This window comes from Notolabrus celidotus, chromosome 3, assembly GCF_009762535.1.
Source record: "Notolabrus celidotus isolate fNotCel1 chromosome 3, fNotCel1.pri, whole genome shotgun sequence".
NCBI classification, from domain to species: Eukaryota; Metazoa; Chordata; class Actinopteri; order Labriformes; family Labridae; genus Notolabrus; species Notolabrus celidotus.
Window position 1 is genome coordinate 9,022,398 of NC_048274.1, and position 22,710 is coordinate 9,045,107.

The 22,710-nt window shown below is 40.0% G+C and overlaps 1 protein-coding gene across 1 annotated transcript in view; it reads right to left on the minus strand.

Annotated features, from left to right (window-relative positions):
• LOC117810838 (ephrin type-A receptor 6-like) overlaps positions 1 to 22,710 on the minus strand; it is a 105,559-nt gene that overhangs the window by 48,824 nt on the left and 34,025 nt on the right. Inside the window, exon 2 of the mRNA XM_034680820.1 lies at positions 16,259 to 16,323. The gene's annotated coding sequence lies outside the window, so the exon portion shown is untranslated. The remainder of the gene's footprint in view (positions 1 to 16,258; positions 16,324 to 22,710) is intronic.

Here is a 22,710-nt window from a genome sequence, read left to right on the forward strand (position 1 = left end):
GTGGCTAACCCTAGCAGTCTGATTAGCATGGTGCAGGACGAGGGGGGATTTCGGTCATTACAGTTGCTCCTATACACAATATGTGAGAATAACAAAGAAGGAAGAAACATACAAATACTAATAGGCTAATAAAAGTATGTACAGAAAAAAAAAAGAAGCTATATACAAATTAAATACATGGTTGAAGTCCCGGGAGATCAGGAAGAGGGTACTCTGGTTGTCTGTTTGGAGTCTGGCTATGGCAACGTTGAGAACGTTGGACGCCGTGGTCAGGCTGGCAGAGGAGGGATGTAAACGGCTACCAGTGTGACATGTGAGATCTCCCTGTGCAGATAATATGGAGACCCACAGTATTCTGGGTGCAACCCCGGTTCATCGGACAGTTTGGAGGCCATCAATGGTGAATTTGTGGTCGGGAATATCCAGACGTTTCCATGAGGAAAACATGCTACATTCCCAAAACTCCGTCTGACTCCTGGCTTGTCCTGTTAGCTCGTCCATCTTATAAGCCAGAGATCTCACGTTGCCAATGATGAAAGAGGTTTTTAATTTGCATTGTATCCAATGATGGGAGCCACCATTATAAACATGACACACAACAACGCACTGGCACAGACATATACAGGGTTTTTCCGGATAATTTTCTGGACTGTACTTGTCATTGTTTTGGATTGTTGGAATAGTTGTAAATATATACTTGCATCAAGGATGCATTTTTGTCCACTCCCATGCTGATAAGAGTATTATAAACTTGAAATATTTCCCTTTAAGGTTCATTTAGAACAGATGTGTGAGTAATTTGCGATTCATTGAGAGTTAACGATGGACAACCATGCAATTATTTGCAATTAAGTGTTTAAATCGATTGAAAGGCATAAAATAAATCAATTATAGATTTACCGTTTGTTACTATTACTTAAGGTATAAACAAATGAAGTTACTGGTGTGTCCTGTACCAGACTGCAGATCATTAGCATTGATCTCAACATGTCGATACTGTTGGGTAAATAAAATGCATGGCCCCACGAGTTATCTGCTCCCAAAGCTTTTCCCTAAAATGGTTAACCTGTACACCTTGTATTTCATGTAGTGAAACTTAATTTCTATAGAAACATGATGTTAGAAAGACACCACATTTTCAGGCCGTTGCATCAGCCAGACTCTCTCATTTGTCTGCTCCGCTCTAACGGTGTGATGATCAGAGCTTCAAAAGCACTAACGTGTATTGACAGAACTTCTTTCTCATAACTGCTGTGGCAATAAATGTGCAGCTGAGTTTGTGTCAGAAACACAGCTGGACATAATAACATCTAAGGGCATGAGATACTTGCAGCAGTTCTACTCGGCTCTTTGCCGTAAAGGCTGGAGAACTTTGCAGCGTGTAAATTTATATGCATGTGATAGGGAAACATTGAATTAAATAGAGACAAAACCACCGAGGCAGAGATAAGAGAGTTCAAATTTAGTACGCATTTTCTTCCAGATCCTCTCAGAGGAGTGTGCTGAGACCGAAAGAGGTTCTTAAAAGTCCAGGTACTGAAGGGGTCAGGTTTCTTTGAACGAATGGGTTGTGCAGGTTGGAAATCAAATGTGCATTTAAATGTCCCAAACAATCAAACAGGCAATTTTGTAGAAAGCATCACCACAGACTGAATAAAACATGAACATAGTCTCCATGATGTCACTGGTTGGTTTCTGTGGAGGTATTATGAAGCCACTAAGATGGGAGTCAAATTGGAAATGCTCACTGCGACTCCAACTAACTAATGCTAATTTAGAAACCAGCAAAGAGGAGTTGAGGCAATACAAAATGCTGTGTCAGTCAAATCAGCTACACTCCTAATTTTACCTTAGCAAGAGGCAAGTGTTAAAAACTGCAGTTCCTCGAGTGTCCACTTGAGGCTGGCTCCAAAAGAATGGAATCCCCATCAAAACCATTGTTAAGGCAAGATTAAACATGTTTGACAGCCTGGAACAAACAACAGTTTTGGTCTGAATTGTGCATTTCTTTGTTCATACCAAGCTGCAACCTCCAGCCGCAAGAATTTAAGCCAATGAGGAACTGTTATAAACTGCAGTTCCTTGAGTGTCCACTTGAGGCTGGCTCTGGAAGTACTAGAAACCACATACACACCCATTAAAAAAAGCTGATCTCTACAGCAGAAATAAACATGTTTACAGCCTGGTTCAAAAAAGGCTTTTAGTCTGAGTAGCTAATTTCTCTCTCAGCACACACTGTACAGGGGGGGGGGGGGGGGATTATTTCATAACACAGCGGTTTAGAAGATATTAAGATTACAAGTTTTCCGTAATTAGAGGCACAGCTGACTTGATTGACAGGTGGGAACACTGTAGCTGTTAGCGAGGAGGCTTGAAGCCTGCCTCTTTACCTCAAAACTAGCTTGACAGAAGTTAGGTTGAGCTCAGAATTTCCAATATGGCACCCGCCAACAATAGGCTTTATATACAGTCTATGATTATGCAGAACACTTCAAACAAGAAGCCTTCATAAAATCAAAACAGATAGGTTATGAGAATGATTCCCTTTTACAGTTGTCACAATTAAAGAAATGATCTAAAGCAACCAAATTGTTAATTTTAAAGGCTGTAAACATCTTTAACCCTGCTGTAATAATTGGCATACAGGCTTTAATGGGGTTATTTTGGCTTTTGGAGCCAGCCCCTGGTGGACATTTGAGAAACTACAGTTTTATTGCGTTCTGCATTAGCTTCATTTGTCAAAACTGGAGATTGCTGCTTAATGGAACTAAATTGAGTTATTGTGAGGTTGGAAAATCATGGCATGGATGTCACATGGTTGATGAAAGTTAACATATAACTAGCTGGATTGGATTCAAATCCAATTTCAGAAGTTACGATAGTGTGGGAGATTAATTTGGGAAATTACACAAAAGGTGTGACACAGCCAAGTTTGAAATTGAAAAAGATGTGCATATGAGGAGAGTGAGTCTTACTGAAGAAAAAGCGCTCTATCTCTTTCACTGGAAGTAATGGAGACTAAATTACTTTGGCATTACCTCCATCTTATCTTAAGGAGTAATCAAACTTAGGTTGATCCAACCATAAGAACACCAAGAGGCTTGTTTCTGCTCTTCTGATTTTTCTGCAGTGACAAGTTTATAGCCGTGTCTCTATTCACTGGTTCTTCCAAAATAGGACTGTGTAGCGCCACACAAACAAGCAAACAAAATGATATGTTTGTGTCCTCCACATCAACAAGTCCAAAAATTCCCACGGCCAAATTTATCATGAAATTGCAGGGAGAAGTTGCACTCAGCAATGTTAACACGCTGTGACAATAACAGTATTTCCAAGCTGCACCAAGAACAAACAGACAAATTTATGGCTGTCGTCCATCATTTACAACAGCGCTGTTTAAGGGTCTGATTTATCTTTATATGTATTTATCATATGAACCAGACAATGAATGAGAAAACTCACTGAGAGTAAGTTTTAGATTGAAACAAAGCACTTATATACCATTTCTCAACTTCATAGATTCGAATGGATCTCCTGCACACTCAATAAAATATGTGGAGGTGACGAGAGAACTGGAGCCTGCCTTTATGATTCCAGACTATCATTTCTGGGTCTGCAGACTGAACCATTGGAAGACGTCTGAAAGCACAAGTAGCTTAACGGAAAGCACTCTGTGACTGCTTATTGATTCCATTCTACCATAATGGTACCTCCATTATTTAACCCTGTACCAGTTAGATCTATAAAATGAGGTGTTCAGTAGAGAGAAATCACCCCAGACTTCAGCGCTGAATTAGGAATGCATGCTAAGGTACATCTGAGTAAAGATGACAAGTCAAGCTCAGACAACTAAGGTGGAGCGTTCTCCAATATAAATTATTAAAGAACACTTTAACCTTGACTGGGCCGTGCAAAAGCAATTAATCTTATATTAATTAAGCTATCTAAATTAGCTCTTTGTGACACCCCAGGGCTGAATGATTAATCAATCATAATCACTTCCTTTCATTTAGAACTCTAGCTAGCCAATAATGTTGGCTGTACATGGGTCTGTGTGATGTTGAGTGGTCTCTGAGGTGGTTTGTAATCGTACATATATCATTGCTGTGGGAGATGTTCAAGGTAAATGAGTTGAATCATTGTGAACCAAACAAGCTCCTCGTATATTAATAATAACTACTGAATGCTAATCTACAACCATCACTGTGATAATGATGAAATGGTGAAATATGGTACAATAACTTTTAAGGCGTCTTCCGTTGTCCTCGTCACCCCTCTAGAACACTACGCTCCCAACATGAAGGCCTGCTCATCATACCTAACGTCTCTAAAAGTAGTATGGGAGGTCAAGCCTTCAGTTATCAGGCACCTCTCCTTTGAAATCATCTACCAGTCAGGGTCTGGGAGGTAGACACCCTCTCTACTTTTAAGAGTAGTTGTCAAACTTACTTTAACTCTTCCTGTCACATTAAAGTTACTAACCATAGACCTTTCTGGAGTCCCTGAGCTCCCTTGTCTCTATTAGGTTCCTCTGGATCTCTGCCGTAGTCGGCCTGCTGCTGTGCCAGACTCCAGCTGCTACAATCAGTCTCACCACTATCATCTCTTTCTCTCATCATCTCCTTCTCTCCAACACGGTCTCAGCAGATGTGTGTCTAACATGAGTCTGGTCCTGCTGGAGGTTTCTGCCTGTTAAAGGAAGTTTGTCCTTGCCACTGTAACTTGCTAAATGCTAAATGCTCATGGTGGATTAAGATGAGATCAGACTGAGTCCTGTCTGTAAGATGAGACTGGATCTTATCCTGTCTTGATGTTGGGTCTTTGTTAATAATAGGAGTACTGTGTAGACCTGCTCTGTTTGGAAAGAGTCTTCAGATGACGGTGTTGTGATTTGGCGCTAGCAGGTCTACCACTTCTTTTTAAGTGTGCCTTTATTCAGCCAGGTGCTGATATGAACATTCAAACAGGTTTTGCTGACTGAAATCCTTCCTTCTGTTCAAAGCAGCTGTTAAAAGATCCCTTTATAATTCACTTTGAATAACAGACGCAGGGAGTTGAAGTCAGTCCTCTCTCTGTGCCAAAGCAATCTTTGAATTTTCACCGAAGCTAAAGTTTCCTGCTTGAGTCCAACAAATCAAGGAGGTGTACTCCAAAGTCTCTTTACTACAACATGTCCTCTTTGTGTTTCTATCTCTCCCACTGCAGCCAAGAACAGAAAACATGTCTGGGGAAACAAAAGAAAGGAAAGCGGCTGCAACTTTGGATGAAACCCATTTAATTTGATCAACTCAGACTGCTGAAGCCCCACATTTGCTTCAAATAACCACTTAAAACATCATTGCTGAAGAAGGACTGTGTTTTATCCCAGATCACAACAGCACTTTGAGAAGTTATCTTCTTCTTTTGGCCAGGATGATGTTCAGAGAAAGCAAGCCCAGTTTTATTGTTCATAGGAGCACTTGCAGAGTCAGTGAGGAGTTTTTGGCTGGTTATGAAACAAATTGAAATTTATACTGATTATTCAAAAGAAAGAGGGCTATCAGCTGGAGACTGAGTATTCCTATATAGTTGTTTTCAATGCCTGTAAACACTTCTGCAGGAAAGTGTCAGACCAGGCACATTTTCTAAACAGCTTTGTTTTTTACATTTTCTATGTTACAGATTCATTATGAAAAAAAGAAAGCCCTTACATTTGTACAAGACCAAATCAGCCAAGACATAAAAGGTATCACTTTGTCCACAGGGGGCACCAAAATCCACAAAAAACAAAAGTTACTTATAGGAGCTTTAACTATTGTTTGACAAGTTTTCATTTCAGTTTCCACACTTGAAAATGTAAATCTGCTCTGGGCCTCATGCTTGCTTTCCATTGCAAGCATGCTGATTCTCTGAAAACATTTTGGAAAACATCAGAACAGTTCAGCACTTCAGCATACTAATGTTTACTTTGTATTGATGGATGCAGTGTGCAGCTGAGGGTGATGGGAATAATTTGTTTGCAAGTGATTAAGTCATCAAAAAGTACTTATAGGAAAATTAACTCAAATCATCACATGGGGGCCATGAATGTCCTAAAATAATCCAAACAGATGTTAAGCCACTTAATTGAGTCATAAGAGCACAGACCTGTTGGTGGAGAATTGCCCAAGGCAATAAGACCTGTCCTCCTGGGACATGACACAAATTGAATATCTGTAGCAAATCCATGGAGCTCTGCTGAGCAGTTGTTGAGATGTGCCAGCATGGTGGAAAATATAAAATTCAAATGTTCTATGTTTACTAAAGTGAAAAGCCATATCGTGTTATATACGACTACAAGGCCTCTGCAAGCACTTTGCTATTTTCCTTTCAGCCTGTCAGCTCTGAGATTTGAGTGTGAGGAAGAGGAAATGCTGTTGGAATCATAGAGAAGACTTTTAACTTCAAGCAAGACTTGATATTTTAGCAGTTTCAACATATGGACTCTATATGCTGTCATCTCAGCGCCCTCTGTACAGACCAGACAGAAACTCGGTATCTTTGAGGAGAGCATACTCTGTGGTTTGCATAAGATCAGCAATAAGTAATTGAAGTTCCATTATGCATACAAACAAGAGAAAATGGTAATTTGTCACTCTCTGTGCCTCCGTGTTCTAAAATGCCCCCTTGGGATGTGGCATGGTTCAGAGCAGAGAAAACAAATGCAAACCCCGAGTTTGAAAGATGAGCTGCAGCCCACGCTCCCTGAGACAATCAGATATGCACCTACTAATCGCTCTCCCTATTAGCCCCGAGCTTAGCACACTGTAGCAGACAGAAAACATTTTTTAAGTTTGGAGGTGTGGAAGAATTGAATTTATTGCAATAAGAGTGCAATACCAGACTCTGTGAAGCTGGCCTTTGAAAAAAAAAGCTGCACTGATGACTTATTTCAGGCTGATCCTGCAACAAAGCGCTAAAGATTTCTAACAGTATGGAGAATGCCAAATATCGGGGTCTAATTGCTGTGTTCGGCATCATGACCCTTGAGTTTGTCGAAAATTTCCTCACTTAATCCAAAAAGCAATTAAAACACTTTGTATCAACACAGTGACACTCACACTGCAATTAAGCCGGCCCCCTTCATGTGTCTTATTGACTTCTGCAAGTCCAGATGCACTTTGTCCCAGTCCAAAGGGATTTAAACAAAGTTTGCAACAATTAATGACTGCTCTGTCTGCATACAGATCAAGGTTTGAAGGAGCGAGTGGGAGAACTGTTGAAAACTTCACCATTATTGCTCAGTAGACAACCATTTATTTCAAGGGTCTCAGTCCCTCTTCAGGCTTGAAGTGGACAGCCAAATAGCAGATGCTCAGTTGACATCAATTCCTTATGGCAGACGTATTAATGTGTTGGAGTGGTGCTGAGTGGACTGGTACTTGTGGCTGATGTACCCTTGGTGATAGTCCTGGTGTGTAGTGCCCCTGAGAGTGAACAACGTCGTCTAGGCTGGATGTAGGCAAACATACAGTACACTCCAGACAATTGCATAGTTGATTATGTAGACTTGTTTAAACATGAACAGATTTGTCCCGCCTCTTGACAGGAAGTTGTATAAATAAGCCGATCTTAAAGGGTAAGGGAACACAACATGTTGGGATTTGGAAAGTTTAGGCATCAGCTGCTCTGTGAACTGACTCTTCACATTATGTGCTAATTATGTGCTTTCTTACTGATCTTCCGGCTGTGTAAGATGCTTGATTCTGATTGGTCAAAACCCCTTGACCATGGTTATCAACTTTCACTAACATGAGCAACACCAGAGGCAAACTAATCACACGTCATGTCAAAGCAATCCGGCACATTTCGCTTCTGCTTGTTGACACCATAGACCGTAAGGTGAGGTAAAACCGTTAGTTTCAGTTAGCATCTTAATTCGACAGGCTGCGGATATTTTCATATTGAATCCTGTCCAGCAATATTAGCAACGAGCGGAGCAGGTGAGAGCAACCTTAGGTTATCGATCTCTGCAAAGAAAATTAAACCATGAGCGGTGGTAGCAGCAGGGTTCAAAGTTGTGACATTTGACACGTTTATTTCAAAGGTGTGTGAACCGCAGAGCTCAGAGAAGAAGGAGAGCTGAATGAGGACAGTTTCATGTTAAAGCTAGGGTTGGTATCCACGGAAAACTAGCATGAATTTGAATGTAGCATTGTCTCAGGACTCTGTCAAACCCCTCCCCCCCTCCCCTTGGAGCTCCTCCAAAACGACGCCCCCGCTCACATGCATGAGCGTGGCTGATTCGCAACCATATGATGGTGACTGATTCAAAACTGGTCCTCAGCACATCGTTTGTGTTTTGCACTAGGTCAACTCATGTCTCATTCAGCGGTAAGAAAACACCAAAACATTATCATAGTGAAAGTTAAAAACACAAACAAACATGAAATGTACGCGCAGGAGGCGGGCAGAACGGCAGGACGGGATTTGATTGGTTTCATAATTTGGCTCCTGATGGCAGGGATTGGTTGGTGTTTTCCCAGGTTTACTCCGGCTGGGCAAGGCAGCTTAATTTGTATAGCGCATTTCATACACGAGGGCAACTCAATGTGCTTTACATTAACCCTCCTGTTATGTTGTGGGTCAAATTGACCCTTTTAAAGTCTATTTTAGGCAATATATGCCTTCCAAACCGGCTAAATGCAGCACAAAAATCTGGGCAGCATGTGACAGAAGAGGTGTCGTGTTAATTTATCAACATCACTTCATAAAAACAAAAAAATCCAAAATTTAAAATAAAATAAACAAAAATCTATGTCATGTCTATTGTATTTCTATTTAGGGCTTTCCACTGTACATTAAAAAAGTTTTAACATAAATTTTAATGAAAAACGAGTGAGTTCATGTCATAGAAACATTATCTGTGAGAAATAAAGAACACCAATAGACCACATCTTGATTTAAATGGTTAGTAATAAAGTAAAAAATGTGATTGAAACAAATGTGTATTTTTTGGGTTCCGACACTTTTGGATAATTGAATTTGCCCGGGTCAAATTGACCCAGGAACATTATTGCTGTTTCAGAGAAACGAACAGGAGGGTTAAAACATTAAAAACATTGGAAACATTCAGACAAGCATAAAAGAGCACTATTCAAATGGCAAATATAATAAAACATAGAAAAGAAAAGGAAAATTCCAAATATACTAAAAATAAATTTAAAATTTAAAATTTGCATTTAAAGTGAGTAGAAATAAGCTAAGATAGGAAGGCAGTGGCGAATAAAAAGGTCTTAGTCTTTGATTTAAAAGAGGTGAGAGCTGGAGCGGACCTACAGCTTTCAGGGAGTGTGTTCCAGATAGTTGAACTAGCTTGGAAGCAATGAAACGCTAATGTATTCATTCAGTGAACAAAAGCTCTGAGGTTATCAGCTATGTTGCATTTCTTCATCTCATTTCCCTTCACATTTCCTCTGTATGTATTTTCTGGATGCTGTTCAGTCCCGATAAAACTTCAGATTTCCCACAGTAACACATTTTGAAAACTTGAACCCAGCAAAACAACTTAATCCTTCAGATAACAGCGTGTGAACTTCTCACACTCAGCATGACGTCAGTGTGAGACATAAATATGTATACAGTGACGTACACTGATGCTCAGATTGAAAACTTTTGGAGAGTTTTCCACTCTACTTGTAATGATTTTTTCCCCCGCCATAGCTCCTGGCAGCTTAAGGTCTGCACTCTGCTGCTGACAGGAACCTCTGACTGCCTCTGAACTTAGTGAGAGGAATATTATGAAAGCTGTTCGGCACTGAAAAGAGGTTGCAGTGAAACTTCTGCGTGCTGATAAAAAGATCATCTATAAAATTAACAAGAGCTCTATCACAGTAACATGCACTAAAGACTCTCCTTTGACAAGCAATAAGCTTACCATACATCAGCTTTATTTCTTTTTTTATGCTTTATTAATGATTTATTCAACAACTTTAATATCTTATGCTGGTTGTAGAAGGACAAGTCCCCTGTACTAGGTATAAATATATACAATGTATGTCTCACATCACAACTTTATCTATAGCCACTTGCCTTCCCTCGCCTACTCACGGTTAATGTGTGTTATTCAGCTAACTGCACTATCCACGCTGGTTATTGAAAACCTGTTAAAAAGAACAGAGAAAGAGAGAGGGAGCAAAAGAGGTGCTGTTTAGAGTGCTAATTATATGCTAATGTGGTACTTTTAATGCAGAACAACATTTTAGTGGAGCTTTGTTTTTTCCCAAAAAGTATAGTATGAGATAATGTAGAAAAATCCTGCACAGATAGAGACAGTGTAATTATTTGTTCAATTGAAATATCACAAGATAAAATGGATGCGAGTACAAACCAAAAACACCTAAGCACTCTTTTCCTTGTATACGTGGATGTGATTTTAACTCACGAGTGTCTCATTGCTGAAGCCCTATGAACCTTAGCTTGTAACTGAGCATGTGCCGCTATCATTCCCCAACTTTATCTATGACGGCAGCAGTCTTCTGTCAATGTACAGTATGCACTTGCACTCACCACTGCAATCTCTATAAATTGGTGAGGTGGCCCTCCCTTTATTCCCGGCGGCTTCACCACTGGCTTCATTTTGTATACAAGTCAATTCTGGGCAAGACACATCCCTACCTGTCCTCTCTTCATCACGTCACCCAAGCCTCATATCGCACTAGGTCCAGTGAAAACATCAACTTCATCATCCCCCGGTACTTCTACTGTTTTCGGCCGTAGTTCCTTTCGTTTTGCAGCAGCTAACGACTGGAACAACTTACAAAAAAACCTCAAACTCTCAACTTTGACTCCACTCAAAACCTTCAACATAAAACTTCAACAGATTTGAGTTGACTGTTGCTCCTGCTGATCACTTCGAACTTTACTTACATGCATACACATACTTTTTTACACCTTGCGCACATTGCTTGTTACTTGTCCACTTTTGTTCTATTTTATGTTTATATGTCTATGTGTGTGTATGTGTTCCTGTTGGCGCCTCTTGGTCAGGTCATGTTTGTAAATGAGAACTGGTTTTCAAACATTTTTACCTGGTAAAATAAAGGTCTAAAAATACAGACTCTGCACACTGATTTGTCATCACACTACATGCAGTGTGAGCATTATACATGCACACATAATTTCAAGGGGGTTAAACAGTACATAATTCAGCCGTACTTACATAGATACTTATCCATACTGCCCCACTTAAAGGTCTAGAACCATCCTTTTAAGAAATACAAATAAGTCTTAGGTAAAATGTTATCAACCAAAGAAACTCAGTATAAAAATGTCCATTACCCAGCTCTCTCACTGATATTCCAGCTGTGTAACATGCTTGATTCTGATTGGTCAAAACCCCTTGACCACGGTTATTAACTTTCACTAACATGAGCAAAGCCAGAGGCAAACTGACCACATGTCATGTCGAAGCAATCCTTGGAAAAGAGCTCTGGCATATTTAGCTTCTGCTTGTTGACACCGTAAGGTGAAACAACACAGATACTTTCATATTGGATACTGTCCAGAAATATGATCAACAAGCGGAGCAGGTGAGAGAAACTTTAAGTTAGCGATCTCTACAAAGAAACTTCCCAGAGGAATATTTTACTGCTCAAGGCTTTCTCTTCTAAGTCTCCAGAGACAAAATTGAGATTCTCACTTCAGCCTCATTCAAGTTTCAAATTGTCTCATTCGTTTCTCATCAGTTTCTCCTAAAATTCACTAGGAGAAATAGTTGAGACCATGACATGAGTCTTATTTGAGACTTAAATGAGAGATCTCATTAATGGCTAATTTTCTTCTCTTTTTTAAAACTATATTTTTGGCCTTTTTGCCTTTATTTGACAAGACACCTGAAGAGAGACAGGAAATGTGTAGTGGAGTAGTGAGCGGGGGAAGACATGCAGGAAATGGTCAACCAGCCAGGAATCGAACTGGCGACCCCTGAGACAAGGACTGTAGCCTCTGTATGTGGGGCGCTTAGACCGCTAGGCCACCAGTGCCCAAAATAATCCACCCCTTTAATTGTAATAATCTGGCTAAATCTGGTCAGCCCTTTTGTGGCCCATATTTTAAATAAATGGTCTGTCATACCTGGTATGAAATCTCTATCTTTAGCAATTTCTCTCAAATCCACTAAATCTTTGTGAAGTTGTTTTGTTCCAAACAGACTTGTAAAGGAAGGACCATACTGTGAAGTCAAAGAAGAGATAATTTGACATCAATAGCTGATCTTGTTAGTGGTTCAAATGTTTTAATGAGAATTGTAAGTTTGTGTACAATTACATTGAAATCTTAATTTTGCAGGGCACTATAAATGTTCATGAAAAGATGAGCTCAGGCTCTTTCTTTGCTCCATCTGATCTCAACTTGAGACACAAAACTGAGTCTGACTAAAACAAATGGATGAGGTTAGATTGAGACAATTGAGAGAGCTCCCTGATTTCTCCACCTGAGCTCAAAAGGAGTCACAACACTTGAGAAATACCTGAGAATCATTTCAGATGTTGACGAGATCTTCTTTTGAAACTGAAAGGGAGACTAAGCTGAGACTTTTTGCAACTTTTTTTCTGGAGGCAAGAATGAGAAACAGGAGACATAAGCTATAGTCTCATTTTGCTTTCCAACAGATCTCATTGTTGTCTAGGAGACATAAATGAAACACCTTTGAGATCTCCTCTCTAAATTTATTTTCCTATGGGTTAAACCGTGACCGGTGGTGACGATGGCAGCAGGGTTCAAAGTTGTGACATTTGCCTCCTCTATTTTTAAAGGTGTTTTTTAAAGACAGTTTCATGTTAAATCGACCGCAATGGGAAGAAAAGAATCCATCACCATGGAACGCTAACTGACGTAGAATCACTGGGACTTCAGGGTGAGACAAGACACCTCTGCTTCGTGTTTGTTTTCCATAACCTCCTGCTAACCATACTTTATCCCTTACTTAACACATCGTCTTTCATGGAATCTGACCTAGACGCAAATGTTTTTTGTCATAGTGTCAACAGGCAGAGGTGAAAACTGCTGAGCTCCTTTCTGAAGATTGATTTGATATGATATGTGTAATCAGGTTGTACCTTGTGTTGCTTCTGCTATTGAAAATTAATAAATGTTGTGATGGGGTTTTGACCAATCAGGATCAAGAATTTGACAGTCAGGTAATCACAATTTTTAACATATAGACAGGTTTGAGCGTTCTTGGTCTCCCAATGTTGGATTTTTTTAAGGTACTGCTGGAGAGCGGTCCAGCTGAACCCCTCATTGTCCTGTACCACATGGGAATAAACGCCATGTGTTTTTATCATCTTAGGTGTCTCTAAGCCCTCTGTTGAGCTTGTTTTGATTCAATGTTCTGGGGAGGCAATCCGTGTCATCAAGCGTCTAAACCCTTATAAAACCTGAATAACATAAACAACTTAAAGGTGAGGGACATAATACCTGACAACTCAAATCTTCACCAAAGTTGTTTTGTTCTTAGGGTTCCAGCTAGGAGGTTATTGTTGTTGCTCCTCGAGTGAAAGTAAGTAAACATAGCAGAGGGAGAGAAAAACTGCATCTGAACAACCAGCCAATGGTAGACTTCATATAGAGTCAACACTGCGAGTCCTGTCTCAGTCTTTTGTACTGGAGGTTGGTCCTATAAGTTCATGATGGTCAAAAGTCATGGCATGACATCCCTTGCCTTGTAGGTCGTAAGAGTAGGTTTCAAACTTTCCTTTTTGATAAAGCTTATAGTTTGAGCTGGCTCAGGCTTGGACCAGCTCTTAGTTATGCTTCTATAGGCTTAGACTGCGGGGGGGAATGACATTCTCTCTTCCCTGTCACTTACTTTAACTCTTCCTGTCCCATTAAAGTTACTAACCATAGACCTTTCTGGAGTCCCTGAGCTCCCTTGTCTCAGATGTTCCTCTGGATCTCTGCCGTAGACAGCCTGCTGCTGTGGACGTGCCAGACTCCAGCTGCTACAACTACTACTATCCGTCTCACCACTATCATCTCTCTCTCTTCATCTCCCTCTATCCCTCTCTCCAACACGGTCTCAGCAGATGTGTGTCTAACATGAGTCTGGTCCTGCTGGAGGTTTCTGCCTGTTAAAGGAAGTTTGTCCTTGCCACTGTAACTTGCTAAATGCTGCAAAGTGCTCTGCTCATGGTGGATTAAGATGAGATCAGACTGAGTCCTGTCTGTAAGATGGGACTGGATCTTATCCTGGCTTGATGTTGGGTCTTTGTTAATAATAGAACATAGAGTACGGTCTAGACCTGCTTTGTTTGGAAAGAGTCTTCAGATAACATTTGTTGTGATTTGTTGCTATATAAATAAAGATTGATTGTTGTTGAATTTGGCTTAAATGAACTTTAAACTTGAGTATGACATCATTTATGTACTTTTGTAATATATCACCTGCACATACATAACATGCCGCCAGGTATCTTTGTGATTGATGTGTACAAGTAGAAAAAGAATTAAAGTGGAGTTCCCTTTTCTTGTCTGAGGATCAATGCTTCATGTCACAGGTGCTGAAAAAAACATCAGGCAGTTAAGAAAACCCCCACACGCACACATGTACCTGCACTGCAGAAACAAATACTGATGTATGAACAACAATAGCTGAGAGGTGTGAGGTTTTGATTAAAACAAGACAATTTGTCATTGTCAGACTTAAGGGAAGAGAGAGACAGAGGTGTTATGAAAATATCATTAAATCACTGTGGTTGTGATGAATTATTGATCTGATGTGAATCTGGGTGTTGGAATTGCATTTTTTTTTTTTACTTTGTTCAACCAATTAATGGTGTTGTTGCTCCCCATAGCAACCTGTTTCTGCTGTGTGCAAGAGAGGCTGTCTAAATATTGGTATTCAGGCCTGAAATATCTCACTAGTTTGTTTCTATTTATTGGTTTTGCTCCAAAGGATTTATTACACTTTTAATAATAGCCTGAAAACACAAACAGTCCAGCTTCAACCTTGTGTCCCAAATTAGAGACAACATCTTGGCAAAAAAAAAATAATGCTGCTGTTGTGGTCCCAGCTGAAATAAAGGTAAGAATGAAACCTGCAGCACTTCAGGCTTAGCTATGTCACAATGATGTGGCTCAAACTTGTTTATCTCCAGAAACGTGACGGCTTTTACCAAATCTGTATTAATTTATTTTACCATTTTTTAGGTGTTCAACATGCAAAGGCAACCAAAGAAAATTATAACAAGATTGTTGCCTAAAGAAATACAAAGTGTTGTCTGTACATCCTTAATAATGTTTTAATTAGGGTTATATGTGTGTTGTGGTGGGTATGAAGAAAGAAAACCATGAATCAGAAAATTAAGAAATATTAAGCAGCTCTAAAAACATTTTTGACCAATGCTTACAAATGTTCCACAGCACTTAAAGGTGACATATCATGCAAAATGGACTTTTTAATGGTTCTCTACCTGAAATATGTTTCCCTGGCATGTCTACAAACCCCCCGAGAATGAAAAAATCCTGCCGGGGGAACTGACACACTGGGATCCTGTCTTTCCCTCTCTCTCCTCTCTCTGCCTGTCACTTACTTTAACTCTTCCTGTCCCATTAAAGTTACTGATTATAGACCTTTCTTGGGTCACTGAGCTCCCTTGTCTTGTAGGTTCCTCTAGATCTCTGCCAGACAACCTGCTGCTGTGGATGTGCCAGACTCAGCAGAAGTCTGTCTAACATGAGTCTGGTCCTGCTGGAGGTTTCTGCCTGTTAAAGGAAGTTTTTCCTTGCCACTGTAACTTGCTAAATGCTGCAAAGTGCTCTGCTCATGGTGGATTAAGATGAGATCAGACTGAGTCCTGTCTGTAAGATGGGACTGGATCTTATCCTGTCTTGATGTTGGGTCTTTTTTAATAATAAAACACAGGGTACGGTCTAGACCTGCTCTGTTTGGAAAGAGTCTGAGGATAAAATTTGGGGGGTTTTGGTGCTTCATTGTTTACACTGACATCTTTTTTGGTATTTAAGTTAGCAGTGAGGTCGTAACAATCCCGCTTTTGGATCCGACCATATTTAAGCTTATACATATTGCACTTATGGACCACCACATGTCATTATCAGAAAGTTTAGGATGTAAAATATGTAATTTGCTGACTAATATATATAAATACAAGACAATCTGAGACTTCTGTGACACAGGGTTTCAATTGATTGGTGTATTTGTGTATTTTCATGGTGTTATGGTTTTAAAATCGCTTCACAATGGAAATGTCTTAATAAAATAATTTATCATGTCACTCACCCCATTAACAGGGTAGGTCTTCCAGTCCAGTTCTCCCAGTACCGTCGTAGTGTCCAACAGAACCACTGCAGAGAGTGCAGAGTGAAATAAAGTAATGCAAAATGGAGAAGGAAAGTTGAAAGGGTCAAAGAATGACAGTGAAAGCAGGAAGAGTGAGAGGGGAGAGCAGAAAGGGGAAGAGAGTGTGAAAGAGGTTGGACAGTGAATTTAAAAAGAAGGGAAATGGAGGTGACAGAGTAGGAAGAAAGCAGACAATAGTTATCAAGCTGTCAATGAGGCGCTGACAGAGCTGTAAAGCCTTTATCAGATTCAACCACCTATGAAATAACAGCTCTTAGGGAAAGTCCAGAACAACACCAATACTAACACGGATCCGCCCTCGTCTGGGAAACGTCTGGGAGATCAGTGCTCTCCTTCTCAGAGGTCAGGAGTTTTCTTTGCTGCGTGTCATCACAAATAGGACCGAGATGAAGAAAGCCAAAGGACGGATTAAATAAAGAAATTTGAATATTTTACTCAACAAAATATGACTTTAATAACAAAATAGCACAGTCAGTGACAAACTTCTAAGAATGCTGCAATCCTGTTAGTATAAAAAACACAGTGACCAGATTACATTTAGATACCAACATGTTAGCTGAAAGCACAGCCAGGTAATTACACCTATACTGGATGAGTCTACAACTCACATTTGGTGTCCAGGTCCAGTAATCAATGCATGTATGAAGACTGAACAGATTGTGCAAAAGACTGAGTATTAAATAGGATTATTTGTGAAGCCCTGTAGCTTCACAAGATTCTCATTGTTCCTCGTTTTAGAGCAGGAGCTTGAATGCTCTTATGACATTTCCCTTCACAACAACACACAGACTCAGGCTAAAATTAGGGCTTTATTCTCATATTATTATGAGTTTATTCTGGTTAATTGATGATTATTTTCTTGAAATATTAAAACTTTTTTCTGTTCATTTATCTATTTATTCTTGAAATCTTGTAGTTTGTCTCCTTTTATTATTATTCTATTATGTAATATATATTATTATTTATCAAAACTGATCATGTTGGCCTTGTGGTCTAAGCGCGCCTCATACAGAGGCCACAGCCCTTGTTGCAGAGGTTGCAGGTTCGATTCCAGCCCCAACCACTCAATGCATGTCCTTCTGCAACTCTCTGCTCTCCATGTTTCCTGACTCTCTTCGGCTGTCCTGTCCATTAAAGGCAAAAATGCCTCCAAAAAATATAACTTTAAAACTGATCATGTTACTATTATATAGTGCCGATCCATATAGCAGATCTATTCATCTCAGTGGGAAACACTACGTTGACATATTTTTTATTTTCTCATTTGAAGGATTTTTTTTATACAGAATATGTAATTCCTCTTATCCACTGCTGAAGTTTACAGTTGAATTGTAATATCTGTTGGTTATGAAGATTAACTCACCAAACTGCTGGTACATATTTATAATCTCTTGAATGATGATACTGTCAGTTTAAAAATGTGTATTTTATTTTGGTTTACAAAGTCAGAAAAGCCTAAAGTTGCCAAAACATGATTCTATCCTCACATTAAGGAATAGAGATTGTTAAATCAATACCAGGATCGGATCGGCTAGTATCGGTATCGGCAGATACCAAAGCCCAGGTATCGATATCGGTATCGGGGCCTAAAAAGTGGGATCGTGCATCCCTAATATATATATATTGCATGCTGCACTTTATCTGTCTCACAATGCATGTTATATTTTGTCTTTTTGTATCACCCTGGACTGATCCTGTTGCCATCTGTCATAATCAACCTGTCACTTCTGCTTTACATGTCCTTACTGTCTTTATAATTACAACTATTTATACCATTCTCTTGCTGCTTAGTTTGTGTTGCTGTAACAACTGAATTTCCCCCTGGGGATAAATAAAGTGATATCTTATCTTATCATATAAATGTGGCGCTAACACTCTATCATAGTATTAACATGGAGATTAATGTCTGCATTAGCGGAACCTCTGTACCCATGCACAGTTTTCTGGTACAGATAAGACTTTGGGAGCAACTTCCCTCACCAACGACTAAGTACTTCCAATAATGACTTCCTTTTCCATGCAATGCCTTTTTAAGCAGCCTTATAAGCAACTAAAGAAATCAGAATAGCGTTAGTGTTGAGAAACAACGTCTTGGATGAAGATAATCTTCATTTTCCCTGAGTGGCTGTTTGTTTTATAACTGGTAGTACCACACAACCATCACACAAATATAATAGAAGACAATGGGAAATTATAGATATTATCAATTATATCCTAATGGCTGCTAACACAAAGACTTTTTAGACTGTTCACACCACTAAGATGTATCTGCAGCGAGACAGAAGCAACAACAACTGTTTAAATGTCGGCTGGTTGGGAACATTGAAGATTGACTCTTTTCAAGAGGCCTGAGTTTGAATACCTTGCTGAAATCATTCAAAGCACCCCTTGCAATTTTGCAGCACAAGTTGACAATGCCCAAAAATCTATTTCTGTTTGTCAAATGAAGGGATCCATAAAAAGAGTGGCAGACGTTTGTTTAAAGGTAGTGATTAAAGCTAATTTGTTTTTACATGATTGGAAATGGGGGTCCTCCACTGCAGGCGGGCTGGGTTTTAATTTCCAAACATACTGCTGTCATGCAAACAACGAATACCCAATGAAACGATGGAGGACAATATACACACACCTGCAAAGGAAAGCAACACATCCACATACCGGCCATGTGTCTGCATTCTGATGCAGAACGTGTAAAGATGAATAAGCATTAGTGAACATATGGTGCAACATTGAACAGAAAATGCTTATTAATCCTAACGGGGAGATGATGTCCTCATAGTAAAAATTCAAGAGTGTCCCATGAGCTATAAGGAGCAGACGACAGGGACAACTAGATGTCTTGATCGTATGATACCACAGTTAAGGCCACTTTAATCCAGCATTTTATATTGACCACTTGCAACCACGTGGTTCCCATGATGCCACATGCTATGGCAGGCGGAAGTAGCATTGTTTACATTAGGCTACCATTTATTTTAGTCAATAATTAAATTTGAGGTGTATTTGGGAGCCATAAAAGTAACAGAAAGTAACACAGTACTTAACTTCTTCATAAAAATGTAAGTGACTCTGTCCAATGAAGTGAGTCGCCTTGAGGGTGCTCACAAACAGAGGTAAGTAGAGAAACTAATGAAGAGCGGACTTAAAGAGCAACCGTACTTGACGTCTCCTCGGATCTTCACAGACGTAGTTAAAGCTCAGAGCCAAACACATTTCATACCACACGATTTTCAGCGTTTTTCCATACACAGGCAGTGGTCTTAAAGCATACAAAAGCCTTGATGCCTAGCTGTATTTAGTTTTTTGTTTGTTGTGGACTCAGTAACATGTGCAAAGACAAAATAAGCATGTGAATGGATGAAGAAGGTTATAAGGGTACTACTTTGCAAAAGTTGGATTTGTCGTCATGACTAGTTACCTCAGATTATTCACAAATATGTGATCACTCCTGGAATTCTTTGCAGGTGTTCAGGTTTAATTAGAGACCATGTTAACTGGCGACTTTTGGTTGTATGGTTCTCGTGGTAATACTGACTGCTGTCCTCGTGACTGCCTATTTTAGTTTTTTTATTTAAAATGTCTAAATATGCTCACATGTATTTACTGAAAAACTACTCAAAGGGCAAGTCACCAGAAATCTTCCTGGTTTCTACCATAGACTGTATAAATAATGGACGTAGTATCCGTGACATCACCCGTCTGTTCCTGATCGATGTTTTGAAGCCAGTCGTCGGCGGGAGCCATATTGGAAATGCTGAACTCATCCAAAAGAGTGTGACATAAAGAGGTGGAGTTTGAGCCTCAATAGCCAACAGCTATTTGTTCCTGCCTGTCAGTCAAGTCAGTCATGACCTTATTTGGGCAAAAACTCGTAATCTTAATATCTTATGAACCATCGCATTAGAAAAAAAATTAAATCCCGTACAGCGTGTGCCAATTGGGAAATTAGCTACATAGACCCAAGCCGTTTTCTGAACCTGGCTGTAAACATGTTTATTAATGCTGTAAAGATCTTATTTTTTGAATTGGTATGTATGTGGTTTCCTGTGTTTCTGCAGCCAGCCTCATGCGGACGCTCGATGAATTGCAAATTATAACACTTCCGCATGGGCTTCATATTTTGAGACTGGAGTTTACCGCTTGGTTTCTACATGCCATTCGGATCAAAGTCACCAGTGAACAGGGTCACATTACAAACCATAACACCCGGCTGTGTTTGCTAGCGTTAGCCCAGTCGACATTTCTGTGAAGCGAAGATACTGGATATGGTGTGTTTAAGGCTTTTTTAATTACACTAAATTACAGAAACTTTTTTTGTAGGAAATGTGTGCTACACAGTCGTGTGTGTTTTGTCATCTGCCAACTCTTTCGTTGTATTGCTGCGATCCACTTTTGCCTTCTTTCCATTTCTATCGGCATACGATAAAAGGCATCCCTTGCCTGTTAGTACACCCAACCACACAACAGAAGATAACCATGGTTGGAGATGAAGATTGCAGATTACCGCGGGGAACTTGTGGACAAGTGTATTCGTCCATATGCTAAAATCTGAAATTATGTCACATTCAAAAGGTCAGTAGTTGTGTGGTCATACCTGTCTGCCTTGAGTTTAGATGGCATTATCATCCAATCAATGCCCTACTTTAGGATTTTTGGCATCTTGGGCATTTTTATACAAGGGAAATCCTTCCATGTCACACCGAGAACTTAAGAGGAAGTACATATGCATCAGTGTTCTCAGCACTAGTTGTGTGGGCATGTCCTTCTTTGTGAGTGTATGTGATCACATTGTGTACATACAAGTGTCTGGAGCCGTCTGCACTCCGGTCACGGCTCAGGCATGAAAAGAGCCATTATCTGGCACTTGCTAAGCCCCTTAGGCCAATTTGATATGACGAATGTGCAATTTCCTTTGTCTCCACACAGCCAGTTAATTACAATCTCTATCAATAAAGTGCGTCCCACTTCAGTGGTCGACATTATAGACCAAAGAGTCACATCTTCAGACGACCTGCCACTCCAGCGCACTGCCAACTTTGCCAAATCTGGACTAATTTAATGGGGTTGCTCCTGTTTTAAGAAGAAGTGAGATAACCAGAGGAGATACACTTTGGTGAGACTAAATGAAGCACTTCAGTATTTACAGAGACTTCATTTAGCCTTGATCCCCTGCTGGTAATTAAGGGCTGAATTATAATAAGATGGCCTTGCTTCTGTTCAAAAGGAGGACGTAGAGAGAGGCAGGGCGAGAGACCAAGAGAGACAGAGAGATATTGATTTTTGTATAAATTAGAGAAGCAATCTTTCATGATCAGAAGTAATCTTCCATTCTGTGTTTCTTAGAAAGCAAACTTTTCTGTCTATTTGTCCTCACGATCAACGTGCACAGCCATGTAGCTACAGTAAGAATTCAAATTCCTGCAACTATCTTCGGAGCCAGGAAATAATATATGACCCCAGACCACGGAGCTGAATTTGATACACAGATTTTCTCATTCAAAGCACACACTCATGTACACACACTCCACACACATGCAGATGAGTATTTATCAGTAGGACAAATCACATTACTGTCGTCTGGGTATTGTGTCTGGAAGCATAATAATCTGCAACTGTCCCTTCTTAACTCTCCTCAACAGAAAGATTATTACACAGGAGAGAAGGACGACAGAACACGACAATATCTATGGCTAGGTTTGTTTACGTGATCACTCCTTGTTTTTCTGATTGAACGTTCTGTGTCATGCTTTTACGTGGGGTACATGGTGGTCCCCTTAGTAGACAGGGGATTGCCCGACTAATGTTTAATTATTTTAAAATTTCAAAAAAGACCATGCTAGTGTGGACGTGCCAGACTCCAGCGGCTGCAATACTACTATCCGTTTCACCACTATCATCTCTCTTTCTTCATCTCCCTCCATCCCTCTCTCCAGCACGGTCTCAGCAGATGTGCGTCTAACATGAGTCTGGTCCTGCTGGAGGTTTCTGCCTGTTAAAGGAAGTTTGTCCTTGCCACTGTAACTTGCTAAATGCTGCAAAGTCCTCTGCTCATTGTGGATTAAGACGAGATCAGACTGAGAAAAAGAAATATACTTTTCTTTTATTCTGATTAAAACACCAATCGGATTGACAGTTTTATTCTGACCAAATTGTTAACATCAATCTTTTTTTTAAGTTATATTTTTGGGAGCTTTAATGGATAGGACAGCTGAAGAGAGACTGGAAATGTGGAGAGCAGAGAGTTGGGGAAGTCATGCTGCAAATGGTCGAGGCCGGGAGTCAAATCTGCGATCGCTGCAACAAGGGGTTATAGCCTCTGTATATGGATCGGTGGTTAGACAGCTAGGCCAATGGTGTCCAGACATGAATAA